The 12,027-nt window shown below is 40.4% G+C and overlaps 1 protein-coding gene across 50 annotated transcripts in view; it reads right to left on the bottom strand.

Annotated features, from left to right (window-relative positions):
- The window catches only part of LOC141402464 (uncharacterized), a 71,187-nt gene extending 65,093 nt beyond the window's left edge, over positions 1-6,094 (bottom strand). For 8 of the 50 annotated variants that reach the window (XM_073983785.1, XM_073983805.1, XM_073983811.1 and 5 more), the window contains exon 1: positions 5,858-5,993. The gene's annotated coding sequence lies outside the window, so the exon portion shown is untranslated. Of the gene's footprint in view, positions 1-5,035 lie in introns of all 50 variants that reach the window. The other 42 variants (XM_073983781.1, XM_073983803.1, XM_073983787.1 and 39 more) reach the window with 17 other exon arrangements.
- Positions 6,095-12,027: the final 5,933 nt, after the last annotated feature.

The raw sequence follows: 12,027 nt of genomic DNA, 5'->3' as shown, positions 1-12,027 counted from the left end.
TACCCCAAATAAAGATCAAACACAAAATTTCAGCCATTTCAATGGAATATTGGCGCCACAACCTTCAAAATACCGGAAACGGGGAGGTACCGGTCTATGGGGCTATACTAGGGCGTGGACCTGTACCGACAAGTTTCTGGGCAAAAGTTTATACACCCATTTCTGAGGACTATTAAGTCCACAGCAATCGAAACACCGAAAATCTGGAGGTACGTTCTATGGGGGCTATATGAATGCGTAGACCTATACCGACAAATTTCATATAGAACGTTTAATACCCCAAATAAAGACCAAATACCAAATTTTAGTCAATTCGGTGGATCTTCCAAATACCGAAAAATCGGGAGGTACCGTTCTAAAGCGGCTATATGAAGGCGTAGGCCTGTACCGACAAATTTCTGGATGAAAGTTTGATACCACCAACGAAGACTAAGTACCAAATTTCAGCCATTTCGGTGCGATAATAAGGCCAAAACTTTCAAAATAGCGAAAATCGGTTGGTACCGTTCTATTGGGGCTATATAAAAACTTGGATCGATATTGTCCATCCTAGGAGTAATAAAAGTTTCTATACGAAATTGCAAACATCTACCTTGAAAATTCAGAGCTGTATCTTGATTTCAACATGCGGACATGGTTATATCGACTTGGAATTTTAGTCTGATCAATAACACTGTGAACACAAATTTTGGGGCAGCGAAAATTCCTTTTGGAGATGAAAGCCCTTGGTGAGTATATTAAGAACCTCTGTAAGAAATCTCCATGACTATAAAACCCTTGTAAGGGGTAATAACGACTATATAATTTAAGGTCTTCTCGCCTATAATGACCTCTTTCAGGATCTTTCTTGGCTATAAAAACCTCTGTAAATTTTCTTGTCTATAAAAGGTCCTTTTAGAAGTCTTCTCGACTTTAAAAACACCTGCATGCAGGGTTTAAAATGCTAACGCCATATTAGCAAAAGCACCAAATATTTGCAGCTTTGCCTGCTTAGCCATGTTTTCAGCAAACAATTGTTTTTGAGATCAGGTGCGAATTTTTGATGAAGCCGTTCAAAATATATATTTTTTTTATTTTTAAACAACAATAATTAGTATTCTTTAGGTTCTACCATATGATGGGAGCATTTTGACATTAAATGGCATCTTTTTTGTTACTGCGTTGGCAACTCTAATGACAAAAACACCCTCTGTGCTTAATTCGCTGCGACGAATGGTCAGCCGACTGCTAAATATGTAGTGTGGTTGTCGATTATGTATATAATTGTTCCACAAACATCCCATAAGGGACAAGGGAGACTTCTCTCATATCAATGAGTGCACCCCGATTCATATTAGCTCAATGATATGGGACCTAAAGTTTATCGCCGAGTCCGAACGGCGTGTCTAAGACACCACTTTTGTAGAGAAGTTTTACATGTCTAAAATACTCAGGAAAGGTCGCCAACATTACTGAGGGGTATTGTGCCACCGTTGAAAAGTTTTTTGATGTTCCCTGGCCGGGGAATCGAACCCACGACCTTATGTGTGCAAGGCGGGTGTGCATACCATTGCACCACGGCGGCACCCGGTTGTCGATTATGCCTAACGAAAAAAAGATTAGGCGTAAAAAACGAAATAAGCGAAAATGTACAAAAATAAATATGCGTTCGGTTGCTTATTTAGCCGTGTGTGTGAATATTGTGTAGCAGTTTAAGTGTACAGCTAATGCTAATGTATCTAAAAACATTGGCTTTTGAACCCTGCCTGTATGTGTAGAAGTACTTTTGGCTAACATAAGTTCCTTTAAGAGATCTTCTCGACAATATAAGACATTTAAAGAGGTCGTCTCAACTATGGACTATGAAAACCTCCTAAGGGAATAGAAACGCCTTTAAGAGTGACTGCGGGGAAAGGGTAGTTCAGTAAAAAATGTAGCTTAAACCTTCAATCGAAAAATATTGGTAACACCCTCAAAATACCGAAAATTGGGAGTTACCGTTACATGGAGGATATACCTAAACATGAACCTATGTCTGCACTTTTTGGTGACTGCAGGAAAGAAGTGTTGTGACCCCTACCAAACACAAACGTAAAATTACAGCAAGTTCGGCTAAAAATTGTAGCTAAACCCTCAAAATAACGAAATTCGGGAGGTACTACTATTTGGGAGCAATACCTAAACGTGGACCTGTGTTGAAAATTTTTTGTGGAGAAGTGTTGTGGCCCCTAAGAACCTTAAATGTCACATGACAGCTAGTTCGGTTAAAATTTGTTGCTAAGATCCTCAAAATATCGAAAATTTGGAGGTAACGTTATACGGCGGCCATATCTAAACATGGACTTATGCTGACAGTTTTTGGTGGAGAAATGTTGTGATCCCTACGAACCACAAACGTCATATCACAGCTAGTTCGGTTAAAAATTGTAGCTAAAACCCTCAAAATACCGAAATCGGGAGGTACCGTTATATGGGGACTATACCTTAACATGAACCTATGTTGACAATTTCTGGTGGAGAAATGTTGTGACCTCTAAGAACCTTAAATGTCAAATTACAGATAGTTCGGTTAAAAATTGTAACTAAAACCTTCAAAATACCGAAAATCGGGAGGTACCGTTATATGGGGACTATACCTAAACATGAACCTATGTTGACAATTTTTAGTGGAGAAATGTTGTGGCACTTAAGAAACTCAAATGTCAAATTACAGCTAGTTCGGTTAAAAATTTTAGTTAAAACCATCGAAATACCGAAAATTGGGAGGTATCGTTATATGTTGTCATGTTCCTCAAAATATCGAAAATTGGGAGGCCCATTTATATGGGAGCTATGACAAAACATGGGTCCGATATAGCCCATCTTCGAACTTGACCTGCCTATGGAAAAAAAGATACTCGGGTGCAAAAATATAGCGCTCTAGATCATGTTTTTTAGAGTGATTACAACAGACGTACATGGCTAGATCGATTCAGAATTTTATCCTGATCAAGAATATATGTGGGTATTTCTGAGTAAAATCAGTCATTTTTTCAAAAAGTTTTTTTATTTTCTATATTTTATGCTGTGTTGATGCCGTTCATCACCAAAACATTTCAGTATATTTTCAGATTATTTTTTACTAACGGCTCCAGAGTTATTGCGCCTTTAAAGAGTCGAATTCTGTAAAAAATATAGGCAAAGAAATACTCACAACTTCTTTAATATTGGTTCAAATAGTCCAAATAATATTGGTTAATAAAAAATAGAAAAAATTTCATAGTGGGCTTGACTAAAAATGTTCGCGACTTAATATTAAACATTAGTTTTTATAAAGGGGGCCACCGTTGTGCAATGGTTAGCACGTCCGCCTTGCACTCAGAAGGTCTGCGGTTCGAATCCCAGGCCAAGCAAACATCAAATTTTCAACGGTGGCAAAATTCCCCCTCAGTAATGCTGGCGACATTTCCTGAGTATTTAAGCCATGAAAAACTTCTCTACAAGTGGTGTCGTAAGACACGCCGTTCGGACTCGGCAATAAAAAGTAGGTCCCATATCATTGAGCCAATATGAATCGGCGTGCACTCATTGATATGAGAGAAGTCTCCCTTGTCCCGTATGGGATGTTTGTGGAACAATTATTATATTACTTTTTATAAATGACTGTACTCTTCGATTTTCTTGAAATTTGTCTGTATTAAACTACGATTAATTACAAAAATGTTTAATTCTTATTTGGTAGTGGGATTCGAATAATTACTATTTTCATATCCTCAGCCTTTAGGCTAGAAAGGATATATACACTTTGATACGAAAAATGTCTGTCTGGCGGGCTGGTGCGCACGATAACTCTCGAACGGATCAACGGATTCGAACCAAATATTGGGTATCGTAATATTTTGTCCAAACTTAGTTTAGGCTAGCAGATGGCCCATATCGGCCAACTCCTTCTGGTACCTCCCCCACAAAAGTTCAAAATTGTTCTGCAAAATGGTGTGAACGACAGCTTTCGAAGGGAGCAATCAATTTGGTCCAAACTTTGCACATCGCATTATTCCTTCCGGATATAGATCGGGTTCAAATATGAACTACATCGGTCCACTCCTTCGGGTACCTCCCACACACAATTTGGATAAAGTGAAGTTTAAGAGCTCCTATCGGATGGTTTTGAATTTTTATTTCTGTAAGTTGTCCTTGCGGCTCCCTTTACGACGGTAAAATTTGTTTGCGCAATTCCACACTTCCTGAGATATTGGCTTAAAATCTCCAAGAAACCCTAACAGCACCAACCAAAATGTCAAATGGCGTATGGAACACTTAAGCATGACACCGACGATATGGCGGATGGTATAAAAATATGCTTAATTTTTAAATATGTCAAATGTACACAAACTTTTGTGACACACTGTATAAAGCCCGAGAGACTTTAATATGATTTATTTTTTGTTAAATATTTTATTCAGTAAAAAATGTATTCTTCACTATTCTCTTTTTGTCTAACATTCTGTCAACAATTAATACTATTATTGTTAAAGATTTTTGCTCTGAAGAGAATTGTCGGACGGGCACATTTCAAAGTAACAAATATAAAAAAAACAGTAATGTGTTTTAATATCGGAAAATACAATATTTTGCAGGAAAACCAAAAATAGAGATTTTTACAGGTTTTTTGGATGTTGTTGTATTTGGTTTAGTGGTTAAAATTGAAGGCAATACCAAACGCATCTTTCAGATACATGTTGTGTGGTGTACTTGTCATTATTTGTATTCTATTGTTGTTGTTGCTGGCGTATCTCATAACAAATCATCGTCATCAGGCAGTAGCAGTGGCAGCACTACAGTTAGTCAGTCAGGCAGTCACAATCCAACTCTTAATTTAATGTCTATCTTAATTAAGGATGACTAAGCGCAATGCCGCCACTGTTGTTGTTTGTTCTTTCAGTCAGTTTTTTTTGTTGTTGTTGGTGTTACTTTGTTTTTTTGTTTATTTAATTGTGGTTTATTGTACCCCCCACATAAGAGGCCAATGTTAAGATTTAAAAGTAGTTTTTGTAAATGTTAATTTGTTATTTCTAACCGAGTTTTCATGTTTTCCTTTTCAAACGAAAGAAATTCTTGGAAACAATTTACATTTCCTTCTGGGAAAATCCTTTGTTTGTGATGTTATGATGTGTCACTTTTAAAGTTGAGTGTTAGAATTTTCTCCTCGAAATGGTTATTTTTCTCTCCTGCACTTTGTTTCTCTCTTGAATTTTCACACTTTTCTTTTACACGCCAAGATATTACGACATCGTAACGAGTTACAATTGTTGTTCAAAAACTAATGGTTGGTGGTGATGGTTGACAGTTTTTTCGGCCAATGCCAAGAATATTACCGCAACTCCAAAGCAGGCATTTGGATTAACACTTGCACAATTCCTTAGGTTTATTTAATTTACCACAAATATTTTTATGTTTCTCACTTTTTTGTTAAACAGCTGGATGATTTATGTTTTCTTTTTCTAATGTTGAGAATATGCGTGGGATTTTCCCACATCCCTCACTAGAGGTATTAAGCCAACACACACTTTTTCTACCGTTATTGCCTTTCAAATCAAATTTTACGGCCAACAAGAAATATTGTTTAATTATTTTTTTCAACATAAAATTCACAGATGATTTTTTTTAATTTTCTTGTTGTATACCTTTTTCAATAATAATTAGCTTTTCTATTTTCCTTTAGATTTTCTCATGCATTTACCCGTTTTTCCCTGTTTCTTTCTTTTTACCGCATACGATTAATACACCGAACGAGGTGTGTATTTTTTTCTTATTGGGAGAGCAAAGGGAAGAACGTACAAATGATTTTCCTTCTTATTTTTCGCTATGGTCTTCAACCAACCATACAATCAACACGTACCGACAAACAAAACGTCTCTCCTCATCTAATTCTACAAAACAAAATTTAATTCCACCGTAAAAACGTGCTATACATGCAACGCAACCACTGAGACTGACAGCTGAGTGAAACAATCTGCCGAAAGTACCCAAGAAAATTCCAACACACTATGGTGGAGCTCAGTTGAGAAATTCAATTCAATGAATGGGTGGAGAGCGTGAGAGTGGGGCCTGCTTATTTGTTGGGGAGCTGTACTCTACTCTTGCGGTAATTTTAATTTTTGTTTATATCAATTTTTCCATTCTTTTCTTTGTCAGTTCATTCTTTTTTCAGTGGGGGCGTTGTGCAGAGAGTTTGTTACGAACATGAGTCACAAGGGAAATGTCAGAGAAATGGAAAGAGGAACATTTATAAAATACAGTGGATTCCATAAAAAGATGGGTGGTGTATCCCACGTTTCAAAATAGATTAAGGGGGGAAGTCATTGATATAACCCTGACCAACATGGACGACTCCGATGTAGAGAACTGGAATGTATCAGAAAAGTGCTCCTTTTCGGATCACAAGATGATACTATTTCAAATCTCTATACTTGGGCATGGTAGAACAAATACAAGGTAAAGTTAATACTACAACAAATACAACTCGAACAACAACCACAAAGGAATTTGTTTTTGTTTGTAAACCTTATACGGCGTTTAGATTATAGTTTTTTGCAGGGTTAACCTTCTTTATGAGGATTTATTTGAAGTATACACAATGGAAATGACATTTGAAACCCAGACCCACTGGGTTAACCCGGTTATATGTAAACGGCCTATTAGTGTCAACGTAAATGTAAACAAAACAAGGAAATGTCTATAAATTATTGGAATTTAAAAAACTAATAATTTTTCACATTTGATTGAATATTTTGGAAAACATGAATGAAAACTCATTAGATTTTCAATTTGAATGTTTCCATATCATTCCACTAAATGCATAATTTCTCGCAGAAAGTAGAATACTTGCAAAAATGTTTCGGGTCGCTGGTAATTCATTGAAAAAAGAGAAGATGTTTCAATCATTTGCTTTTGAAAACAAAAAAGCACATGTTTATTAGGGCTTCATTCTTTTCAAGTTTAAGAAAATACCACACATATTAACAAATATTGTACCGCCTCTATAAGCGGTGTTTTAGTGTGCGGCATGTCGTTCGGACCTGGAGGAGGTTACATGTCAATGATATGAAGCCGTCTTTATGGGAAATAGTTTTTTTCTGATGAATAAATTTGTTCTTCAAAAATATATATCCCTAATATACATCGAACATAGAAATAAATACATAAAATGTCGAATGGAATTTGACACTAACACTACAGCCCAGTTCAGTCAGCTGGGTATTGCTGCTACCTTTTCTTATTCTACCATGATACTTGGGGTAATACAGAACCCTCATAGAAATCCCAGGAGAACGGATTGGGGTAAATTCGAAGCTCTGACGGCCTTCAGATTGTATGGAGGCGGAAGTAACACTCTTCATACTGTTGAGGAGGTCGAGAGAGCTGTGGATTTCCTAACCAAAACCCTCCTAGTGAGCTATCCTGCGAAGAAATCCCAACCGGTGTGGTGGACTTTTATCAGAAGCATGCAAGGTAAGCAGGCAAGGCAGCTTATGTACTCACCCCTTGACGGCCTCAAGATTGTATGGAAGTGGAAGTAACACTCTTCATAATGTTGAGGAGGTCGAGAGAGCTGTGGATTCCCTAACCAAAACCCTCCTAGTGAGCTATGAGGACTCTTGTCCAATCACCTATCCTGGGAAGAAATCCCGACCGGTGTGGTGGAAGCCTAACCAAAACCCTCCTAGTGAGCTATGAGGACTCTTGTCCAATCACCTATCCTGGGAAGAAATCCCAACCGGTGTGGTGGACTTTTATCAGAAGCAAGCAAGGTAAGCAGGCAAGGCAGCTTATGTACTCACCCCTTGACGGCTTTAAGATTGTATGGAAGTGGAAGTAACACTCTTCACAATGTTGAGGAGGTCGAGAGATCCCTAACCAAAACCCTCCTAGTGAGTTATGAGGACTCTTGTCCAATCACCTATCCTGGGAAGAAATCCCAACCGGTGTGGTGGACTTTTATCAGAAGCAAGCACGGTAAGCAGGCAAGGCAGCTTATGTACTCACCCCTTGACGGCTTTAAGATTGTATGGAAGTGGAAGTAACACTCTTCACAATGTTGAGGAGGTCGAGAGATCCCTAACCAAAACCCTCCTAGTGAGTTATGAGGACTCTTGTCCAATCACCTATCCTGGGAAGAAATCCCAACCGGTGTGGTGGACTTTTATCAGAAGCAAGCAAGGTAAGCAGGCAAGGCAGCTTATGTACTCACCCCTTGACGGCCTCAAGATTGTATGGAAGTTGAAGTAACACTCTTCGTATTGTTGAGGAGGTCGAGAGAGCTGTGGATTGCCTAACCAAAACCCTCCTAATGAGCTATGAGGACTGTTGTCCAATAACCTATCCTGGGAAGAAATCCCAACCGGTGTGGTGGACTTTTATCAGAAGCAAGCAAGGTAAGCAGGCAAGGCAGCTTATGTACTCACCCCTTGACGGCCTCAAGATTGTATGGAAGTGGAAGTAACACTCTTCATAATGTTGAGGAGGTCGAGAGAGCTGTGGATTCCCTAACCACAACCCTCCTCCAATCACCTATCCTGGGATGAAATCCCAACCGGTGTGGTGGACTTTTATCAGAAGCAAGCAAGGTAAGCAGGCAAGGCAGCTTATGTATTCACCCCTTGACGGCCTCAAGATTGTATGGAAGTGGAAGTAACACTCTTTATAATGTTGAGGAGGTCGAGAGAGCTGTGAATTCCCTAACCAAAACCCTCCTCCAATCACCTATCTTGGGAAGAAATCCCAACCGGTGTGGTGGACTTTTATCAGAAGCAAGTAAGGTAAGCAGGCGGCCTCAGTATTGTATGGAATTGGAAGTAAAACTCTTCATAATGTTGAGGAGGTCGAGAGATCTGTGGATTCCCTAACCAAAACCCTCCTAGTGAGCTATGAGGACTCTTGTCCAATCACCTATCCTGGGAAGAAATCCCAACCGGTGTGGTAAACTTTTATCAGAAGCAAGAAAGGTAAGCAGGCAAGGCAGCTTATGTACTCACCCCTTGACGGCCTCAAGATTGTATGGAAGTGGAAGTAACACTCCTCATAATGTTGAGGAGGTCGAGCGAGCTGTGGATTCCCTAACCAAAACACTCCTAGTGAGCTATGAGGACTCTTGTCCAATCACCTATCCTGGGAAGAATTCCCAACCGGTGTGGTGGACTTTTATCAGAAGCAAGCAACGTAAGCAGGCAAGGCAAGCAGGCATGCAGCTTATGTATTCACCCCTTGACGGTCTCAAGATTGTATGGAAGTGGAAGTAACACTCTTCATAATGTTGAGGAGGTCGAGAGAGCTGTGGATTCCCTAACAAAAAACCCTCCTCCAATCACCTATCCTGGGAAGAAATCCCAACCAGTGTGGTGGACTTTTATCAGAAGCAAGCAAGGTAAGCAGGCAAGGCAGCTTATGTATTCACCCCTTGACGGCCTCAAGATTGTATGGAAGTGGAAGTAACACTCTTTATAATGTTGAGGAGGTCGAGAGAGCTGTGAATTCCCTAACCAAAACCCTCCTCCAATCACCTATCCTGGGAAGAAATCCCAACCGGTGTGGTGGACTTTTATCAGAAGCAAGTAAGGTAAGCAGGCGGCCTCTAGATTGTATGGAATTGGAAGTAACACTCTTCATAATGTTGAGGAGGTCGAGAGATCTGTGGATTCCCTAACCAAAACCCTCCTAGTGAGCTATGAGGACTCTTGTCCAATCACCTATCCTGGGAAGAAATCCCAACCGGTGTGGTGGACTTTTATCAGAAGCAAGCAAGGTAAGCTGGCAAGGCAGCTTATGTACTCACCCCTTGACGGCCTCAAGATTGTATGGAAGCGGAAGTAACACTCTTCATAATGTTGAGGAGGTCGAGCGAGCTGTGGATTCCCTAACCAAAACACTCCTAGTGAGCTATGAGGACTCTTGTCCAATCACCTATCCTGGGAAGAAATCCCAACCGGTGTGGTGGACTTTTATCAGAAGCAAGCAAGGTAAGCAGGCAAGGCAGCTTATGTACTCACCCCTTGACGGCCCCAAGATTGTATGGAAGTGGAAGTAACACTCTTCATAATGTTGAGGAGCTCGAGAGAGCTGTGGATTTTCCAACCAAAACCCTCCTAGTGAGCTATGAGGACTCTTGTCCAATCACCTATCCTGGGAAGAAATCCCAACCGGTGTGGTGGACTGTTATCAAAAGCAAGCAAGGTAAGCAGGCAAGGCAGCTTATGTACTCACCCCTTGACGGCCTCAAGATTGTATGGAAGTGGAAGTAACACTCTTCATAATGTTGAGGAGGTCGAGAGAGCTGTGGATTCCCCAACCAAAACCCTCCTAGTGAGCTATGAGGACTCTTGTCCAATCACCTATCCTGGGAAGAAATCCCAACCGGTGTGGTGGACTTTTATCAGAAGCAAGCAAGGTAAGCAGGCAAGGCAGCTTATGTACTCACCCCTTGACGGCCCCAAGATTGTATGGAAGTGGAAGTAACACTCTTCATAATGTTGAGGAGGTCGAGAGAGCTGTGGATTCCCTAAGCAAAACCCTCCTAGTGAGCTATGAGGACTCTTGTCCAATCACCTATCCTGGGAAGAAATCCCAACCGGTGTGGTGGACTAAACAATTAGCCAAGCTGCGTAAAGCAGCTAAAAAATCCTACAATAAAGCCAGCAAGACTAGACTTAGTACGGATTGGGATGACTACAAGGCCAATTTAAATAAGTACAAGAGTGAAATCAAGAAAGCTAAACGAAATTCTTGCGTTAGTTTCAGTGAGTCAATAGAAGGAGTTTGTGAAGCTGCCAGGTTCCGTAAGATACTATCTAAGGACCCAAAACCCATAGGTAGTATCAAACGGAGCGATGGTTCCTGGACCAACTCCGATCTAGAGACTTTAGATCTGCTGTTAAGGGTTTATTTTCCCTGTTGTGTTGACTTTGACGAAGCTTCGCCAAGAGCAAATCTCAGTCGAGTCCGAACCGTCGAGGATGAACAGCTGATTGACAGAATAACTAATCATACAAGAATTCGGTGGGCGATCAACAATTTCCAGCCTTATAAATCACCGGGACCGGATGGTATAAAACCGGCAATGCTACAGAATGTGGCTGAGCCGGCGCTATCAATCCTGGTAGAAATTTTCAAGGCTTGTTTATTGTTATCGTACATACCTGGTCTGTGGAAGGAGGTTAAGGTGACTTAAGGCATGGGTACATAAGCTGCTTTGCCTGGTTGCCTTGCTTTCCTGCTTCGTTTTGACATAATAAAAATAAAAGAATAAAGAAGGCCGAGGAAATTTCGAACTGGGTTGTCCTTTTCTTTTTTAGGAAGTAAGGAAGGTAAGCAAGCAAGGCAGCTTATGTACGCAGGCCTTAACATCCCCAAAGCGGGGAAGCCAAGTCAAACTTTGCCAAAAGACTACAGACCAATTAGTCTTTCTTCCTTTCTTTTGAAAACATTAGAAAGGTTACTGGATCTTTAAATTAGAACACAATTAAACCCCAATAACATCAGCAAATCACAACATACCTACACTAAGGGCAAATCAGTGGAGGCTGCCCTACATGAGGTGGTGGGGCATGTTGAGAAGCATATGGAAAATTCAGGCTTCACGCTGGCGGCCTTCCTTGATATAGAGGGGGCTTTCAATAACGTGCAGCTTGAATCATCAACTCATCCATAGGAGAGAGTTCCGTGAGGAAATCTGTTAACAGAGGCACTCCGCAGGGAGGAGTTCTCTCACTTCTGCTATGGCTTCTGGTAATAAATGAAATACTTGTGTGCTTCGATCGGCCGAAGATCAAAGTGGTCGACTACGCTGATGATGTGGTTGTGCTGATATGTGGCAAATTCTTGCCAACCGTGTCTGAGCTCATGCAAAGAGCATTAGTACAACTCGCAAACTGGGCCCAGAAAATTGGTCTGGGAGTAAACCCGGAGAAAACCTTGCTTGTACTATTCAATAAGAAACGCAAAGTTCCCAATTTCGAGCCTCCAGTCCTGGACGGAATGGCCCTGGAACTTTCTAAGGAAGCTAAATACCTCGGC

Source organism: Musca autumnalis, unplaced genomic scaffold, assembly GCF_047663935.1.
Source record: "Musca autumnalis isolate F117 unplaced genomic scaffold, ASM4766393v1 scaffold_4, whole genome shotgun sequence".
NCBI lineage: Eukaryota > Metazoa > Arthropoda > Insecta > Diptera > Muscidae > Musca > Musca autumnalis.
The sequence above is the reverse complement of the archived record's forward strand: the minus strand, read 5'-3'. Positions and strand labels throughout refer to the sequence as shown.